General features: G+C 43.8%; 1 pseudogene; it reads right to left on the bottom strand.

Moving 5' to 3' along the window:
- Positions 1-824: 824 nt before the first annotated feature.
- On the bottom strand, positions 825-2,001 carry LOC119279226 (annotated as a pseudogene).
- Between the last annotated feature and the right edge of the window lie 5,591 nt (positions 2,002-7,592).

Genomic DNA, 7,592 nt, shown 5'->3' with positions numbered 1-7,592 from the left:
CAGAATGAGAATATACACCTCTGGATGACCGAAGAACCAAAAGAGATGCTGGTATAATATTGGGTCTCCCCCTCCTGCAGGATCAAAAAAGGTTGTATTAAAGTTTTGATCGGTTAATAACATTGTAATTGCCCCCGCCAGTACCAGAAGTGATAATAAAAGTAGGAATGCTGTCACTAGAACGGACCACACAAAAAGTGGTAATCTATGCATAGTCATTCCAGGTCCACGCATGTTGAATATAGTTGTTATAAAATTGATAGAACCTAAAATTGATGAAATACCTTATAGATGAAGACTAAAAATTGCTAAATCAACTGCTCCTCCAGAATGGCTGGTACTACCACTTAAGGGCGGATAGACTGTCCACCCAGTGCCATTGCCCACTTCTACTAAGGCTGATCTTAATAGGAGCAAGAGACTTGGTGGCAACAACCAGAATGATATATTATTTAATCGTGGAAATGCCATGTCAGGTGCACCTATCAGAATCAGAACAAACCAATTACCAAATCCACCTAGCATCGCCGGCATAACCATAAAAAAGATCATTAAAAAAGTGTGAGCCGTTATTAAAACATTATAAAGTTGATGATTCCCACCAAGAATTTGATCGCCGGGTCGGGCTAATTCCATACGAATTAGTACGGAGAAGCATGTGCCCATCACTCCTGCAATGGCACTGAAGATGAAATAGAGAGTCCCAATATCCTTGTGGTTAGTAGAGAAGAGCCATCGAACCATATTTGTCATTTTTAATTTTAGAAATGAAAACTTTCCTTATCAAAGAGGGGTCGGGGGGCTGGAAGAGAAAAGAATCAGAATTACTGAGCTACCCCGCTCTTTTTTTCTAATTCCCTTCTAAGATCCTTCGACTTAAACAAGTCGAGAGCATGCTCGTGCTCAGCTCTTTCGAGACTTGCCTTGCTCTTGGGGATTTCTTCCCACCGGATCCTCTGTTCCACTTCCAGGCACCTCCTTGCGGAGCTTTCCGCCTCAAGGAGATCCCGGTTGTGGGAAACAGCATTTTGAAAGAAAACGGATCCTCCCTCATTCTCCCGCAGATCTTGATAAGACGCTTGGAGAACAGTGAAAGAATCAGTTGCGTGAATATGGTCCAGATAGGAACGAAGTGCTTCATCGACCAAGTAGGGCTCGATCGGTAGATAAGGCCCTACTCTTTGATAAAGCGCCACAAATTCCTGAATGACATCTTGTCGCATAGAAGAGAGCTTTTCTTCCATTAGGAAGAGCTTAAGCCACCCAGGTATGTCTTTCAGGGGGTATTGTGATTAAGCTCGTTTTGAATGAACTTAACCCATCCCGGATCCTGCTCGTAAAGTCTCAGATAGAAGTTTAGCCCTGCTAAATGAGCTAGAGCCTGGGGGTCTTGAATCTCCGGCGGGAGAGTGATCAGAAAGGAGGAGTCGACGAAGCACGAACTAAAAAGATTTAAAATAGGTATTAGGCATAATAGAAAATGACAAAGGAATAAAAATATACAAATCAAAAGTAATATCCAATTATATATTAAGGGAAACTTAATACTTTACTTACTTACTTACTTACTTACTAAGCCTTTTGTCCCAAACAAGTTGGGGTAGGCTAGATATGAAACCCTTTCACGAGGACTTCCCAGGAGGTCACCCATCCTAGTACTATTCTCGCCCAAATGGGTTTCATACCCAAAGGACTGGCTAGTTTTTACATTGGCTCGCCAAGCCTATCACAACCCTTAGATATGAAACCCTTTCACAAGGACTTCCCAGGAGGTCACCCATCCTAGTACTACTCTCGCTCAAATGGGTTTCATACCCATGGGACTGGCTAGTTTTTACGTTGGCTCGCCAAGCCTATCACAACCCTCCTCCTTTACCCGGGCTTGGGACCGGCTATGCCTAGAAGACATAGGCGGAGTTATATTAAGGGAAACTTAATACATAAGAAAAAACAAATAGTAAAGCGGGTAGTGGAGAAGAGCCATCGAACCATATTTTTCATTTGCTTTTCGTTTTGAAAACTTGACTTATCAGAGAGGGGCCAGGGGGCTGGAAGAGAAGAACTTTAATACTAAACACTGGAAGAGAAGAACCTTAATACTAAACCAAGTTTCGGGAACTTCTTGGTGACTTGATTGGTTCCCTTCCCCCAATTTGCAAAGGATGATTCCCGTGAAGGTGATCTCGATCACCATTCTATGATATTTCTGGATGCTTTTGAGAAGCTTTTCCTTTTACCTAATGCCGGCTACCGACAACTTACTTCATGCTATTACTAACACTTATGACTGAGCCGCACTTGCTTTCCAAAAGAAATGGAAACTATCATGCCTGAGACTAGCCAATAGAAGAAAGAGCCACAAGCAAGCCACAGCATCCTTTTTTCTTCGCTTTCTTCAACAATGCGAATCTACCTCACTCCTCATCATAACTCAAATACAAATTAGAGTTCCAAATTGATATTTCCTCACTAAGCAATAAAATGTGAAACCAATATTCATCATAAAACTTCAGACACTGATGGTTGTGAGGTTCTGGAAGAGAGACGACGTAGGCTGAAAAAAAGTAAACAGAAAACCACCCCTTAAACTCATTTGCTCAACATTCTTTCCACAACAACTAGAAAAGTGGAGAAATCCAATAAGGGGAGGTCCCCGTGAATACAAATCAATTGGAAACCGAACTCCGCATTCATGTCTCTAACAAGTCTGTCTAAGCTAAGCGGCCATGGACCCATGGACCCGGGGAATCTGAACCATTAGGTAGAGTTTCAGCTGAAAGAAAACCAGGTCAATCTTCCGATTGCGAGTCTTTACAAGCTTGAAACAACTTAAGCACATGCGGGAGTCGCCCCTTTTAAAGTCAGTATTTATGCAGCGCTGAACTAACGAGCGGATACCTAACCTTCGAAGCAGAAGAAAAGACGGATGTATCTTTCATTCATATCGATCAGATGTGCTTTGCTTAGGACTCCCATTTTACCATTGCTTAAGCCATATTACATAAAGCATAGTGAGTGATACGCAATGCTAGTACCACCATGTTTTTTTCCTCACTCTGTGTAGCCACACTCGTTTGTCCATTTCTACTTATTATTTATGTTAAATAGTATCCGTTGGTTGTAGAAGCACTGGTGTTCAGGGATTGCAAAATCCATAAATCAAGAAGCGGTAGGAACCTGGCTAACTTCGATGCGGATAACGCGCTGTAGAAGAAAGTGGATCAACCAAAGTAGACCTTGATCGAAAGGCACCACAAGGCGAACCAATAGAGTGTGGTGTAAGCGGTGAAGCAGAATAGGAATTGGAACTGCTTGAACTAGAAAGGGCTTCCGCTACCGCGCTACCTCGGGAGCTCCGGAAACGGTATACTCGCTTCACTCATCTGTAATGGTATCCTTGAAAGCTAGCTAAAGTGGGTTCTAGACAAAGTTCTCCTAAGCAGGGCGGAAGGAAAAAGAAGAGCAGTATAGCTCTACATTACGCTTCGGGGGCCTCGTCTTACTCCTCACCTTCTACTAATCGGATCGTGACAAAACAACCAGCCCAGCAATAGGCAAGGACTAACTGAAATCCCTTTCCGCATCGTCCTTCTCTATTGGGGGCTCCCAACACCTCAGCCACACATCTTTTTCGTTCGCTCCCCATTTTATTCTCTAAGGAACCCTCTCCTTAATGAGCGTAGATTGATGGAGATGGCTTTTGTACCGGTCAATCTTTATATCCTTTCTGGCATAGTTTTGTAAAAGATCGGCAGGTGATCCGTCCTTCCTCCTCTGTCGTGGTTCATGCATTCTTCCTTTTTGGAAAGCGGATAGGGATCGGGTAAATTAGAGAATAGACAAACGTCCATTGGCATTTCAGCCTTTCTTCTCCTTTCAGGGCCTATCCGAAAGAGAATCCAGTACCTCTTGGTCCTAAATATCAGAATAGGACGCGCAACAACGGAACAACAAGAGCAAGACCGCTCCAAACTAAATCACAGTAGAAGTTATGGCCACTCAGGCTGGACCAAAACAGCAAGTGGAAGGTCTCTGAAAGTCCTACATTAGCACCAAGCCATCCCCCAAGGGAGGGTATAACGGAGTGTGGTAAAATCCAGTTGCTAACGCTCCCGGCTGTGGGTTCTTCACAATTAGCAGGGCTTCTATTCTAGTACAGAGATCACCACTTGTTATGCCAGGTTCTCCTTTTTTGAGTTGGTTACTGTCTTGTTGAGCAACGTTTTCCCGGCAATCTCCGCTTTTTAGGGTGGCCTCTAACAGGTCGGGAGAGTACTAAAAATCCGGCTCATACGCCTCACAAGATTGAACATCTGCGAAAGTCGTCTCAAAGCTCTGACTCTCGAGAGAAAGTCTTGCCTACCAGTGACTTATTTTACGGAATAAGAATGCCTATTGTACTAGCTTCTTTCTTGACTCCATTAACTCAGTTTATAGAAAGGAATCCCTCCAGTCCAGTAAGAAGGAATAGAGAAGAAGAAAGTCACTCATCAACTCCTACTTTGGTTATTGAGACTTGCCCGCGTATCTGACCTATGTGTACCTATTCCCTAGCCTAAGTAGCTTACCCACTGTCCTAATAACTGTCTGTCAATCCGGCAGCTTGCCCTACTGCCTATCGACGCTACTGTCCTAAGTCTCCTACTCATATACCCAAGGTCAAAGACTTTGCAAGGCAATAAACTGATTTCGGAATTGCTTAACTGCTGAGAGCTAATATCGGGGAGTAGTAAGCCAGCCCACCACAAGATGAATGAGTGCGCCTCTCCTATGCCGACTTACTAGCCAGGTTGAGCCTTTGAGCCATAAGAGGAGGGAGAATCTGGTTGATTTTCCAGGGAATGATTATATGGATTTCAAGGAGGATATTGTTTCCTTCATCAGATTGATTGATAACTGGTCGTCGATTGAAAACTACTGCTTTTTCCAGTGAGAAAGGAAGGAGGAGGGGGATCTCAACAAGCCATGGATTTATAGCCTACAACCGAGTCCACAAAGAAGACGGTTTCAAAGCTCGAAGAGCATATTTGTGAGGTTGATCCCTAAGTGCAGAGTTTCATGTGACGAACAACGAAACTCCATTTCTTCAAACACAACCCTGTGCCACCAACAAACGTTTGACTTTGACTGTGTTTTTTTGGGCTATGAAAATTCTACTTATACCCAATGATGGAACATTTTGAAAATATGTTCAACGGGGTCTTAAGAAAGGCAAATTTCAGGCCTTTAGTTTTTAAGATCATCTCGCTAATCGAAATATGAAGGATAGCGAACACTAGATGGCTAGTGGCCTTATGCAAACAAAGAAGAGGGATGCCTAACCAATTGATCCTAAAAGATCTTATTTGAGATAGGTCAGATTGGACTTAGTGGCCAACGTTAGGGATGGTAGAGTCAATATGGGATGTGGAATTCCAGGAAACGTTCTTATCCGCGCTCACTGATAACGTGAACCTGGTCCTTAGTTTCCTCCAACTGATTCCTATTTTTTGAGCCTTTATCAGTAAGTCCTTAATAGCGAAAAATGCTTTGACTCTAAGGGTTACCTTGGTACCTTTATTCGGATATGCTTCTTTTCGGACAGGAGGGGCAGATTGACATTAAGGCAATGGCACATGGATTCTATTGAGAAGGGCTGGCTGCTCTCGACGACGGGGTGGGGGAATGAGATGCTGGGAGATGGGAGTTATTGGTGGATTGAGAGGGGAGCAGATGCATGGGCTAGTTCAATCTTTTTGCTCCTGCCTTCCTAGCCTTATGGACAGGAGTCCTCTGGCCTAGTCCCGAAACTCTTCCCGCAGCCTTCCTTGCCCTTATTGCCCGACATACCTCGGAAGGCATACCCTGGAACCAATTCATTCATCTGCCCTCTTCGCGATAAAGCTTTGCCTTACTTTGCTTGCTGGCTCTAAGTCCACCTCCTTTACTACACTACACCCTCTCACCGCCCCTATTCAGCCCGAAAGGCTTCTAACTTCCCCGAAACCTTACTTATTCAGGGCAAGATTCGGAACTTAGGGTCACTGCCTTTCATCTGCCTTTCTCTCATATGCTTAGAACCTATACATAGAAATGGAATTCAAAACTTCGGAATAGTTTTGAGGAGAGCCGAGAGGACACGTTCAAGGAGTAGTGTAAAGTAGCAGACAGAGGGGCGCTCCCGCTTAGGCATTAGGCATTAGGCACGAGAAAGAACATCGTTCTCGGCCGTCCCTTCCTTCCCGGAAAAAGGCTCTCTTGCATCTTTTGCTTCCCCACCCGGCCTCTATTCTAGATTCACCGTCTTCGGATGCATCAGTTTATTATGCTTATGCCTAATCTTAATACTGGCTAGTTACTTCAATTACCTTACCCCACCGCCCCTCCTTTAAGGAGGTTTCAGAGCACCCAGTCATAGCTCGTCACAAGAAAGGATTGATGGTCGAGTCCCCGTGCATGAAGTCAGTGGATTCGAGTGAACTGACCATACTACAAATCGACATACTTGAGGAAGCTTCTTACTAAACCAAAGAAAGGGCAGCTCTAGTTGTGTTTTCAATTCCCTTCTCCCGAGAGCTTTCACACTCTGGGATGGGAGTCCCTTCCAAGACTTGACCAAAAGCTCCCCACAATTTCTTGATTTGAAGCAGTTCGGAGGCCTTCTTCTAGTTACGATTCGCCCTCGTCTGTCACTATAGATGTTCTAGCTTTAGTCTTTAGTGTCGTTTTGAGTTATGCATTTGGAATGCTCCCCTTCCAAGCAAACTAAACTAACCTTGCTAAGTGCTAGCCAGGTGAATGTGCTTTTCGCTAGTAGTTTTGGTGTTCTCTTCCCTTTAATCCAATTGAATCAATCGATCAGAAGAACAAGAACAAGAAGGCACTGTACTTTTAATAGGTCCTACTTCCGAGACCTCTATCTCTATTTATTTTCATTCTTCCCTTTGGTCAGATACTAGAATATAGTACTTTTATTGGACATCCTCCTCACTATTGAAATTAGGGAAAACCGGATCGGTAAACTATTGCATCTAAGGGAACAGAGCAGCAGATCTCGGGATAAGAAAGATACAGAAATATGGAACTTCACTGCCTTACTTGGAAAGCTAAGCAGGTTATTGACCCACTAATCTTACCTTCCCTCAAACCTTCCACTGAAAAGAGCAGATCCCAGAAAAAAGGATAGCGAATGACCGATTCACCATTGATAGCACTAACCCTAAAAGGAGGGATGAAGCACATGCCACCACATCCACTAAAGAGAAGGAAAAGAGAAAAGAGAGGCGCCAGGTCCAAGAAGGTATGGAAAAGGCATTAGAGGTTTGATTCGCTCAAGGTTTTGAACAACAAGTCAGGTAAACCACCAGTTAATACCAACCACGGTTGACTTGATTTTCGATAGATTGAAATGCTATCAAATTCAGCATGGTTGTGAGATTAATCGTACCCACCCGGCTAGGTCACCTGCGAGACTCGCTAATATACTACTTTCTTTCAGGCAATGAAAAAAAATATGGTTTCTAGTACCTCACTAACCACTTCTCGCGAGAAGCATGGGGGGAGTCTAGAAGCACGGCCGGAGTCTAGATAGAAGGGTTTTCAATAATGGTGGT

The sequence above is a fragment of the Triticum dicoccoides genome, chromosome 3B (genome assembly GCF_002162155.2).
Source record: "Triticum dicoccoides isolate Atlit2015 ecotype Zavitan chromosome 3B, WEW_v2.0, whole genome shotgun sequence".
Lineage (NCBI taxonomy): Eukaryota > Viridiplantae > Streptophyta > Magnoliopsida > Poales > Poaceae > Triticum > Triticum dicoccoides.
The sequence above is the reverse complement of the archived record's forward strand: the minus strand, read 5'-3'. Positions and strand labels throughout refer to the sequence as shown.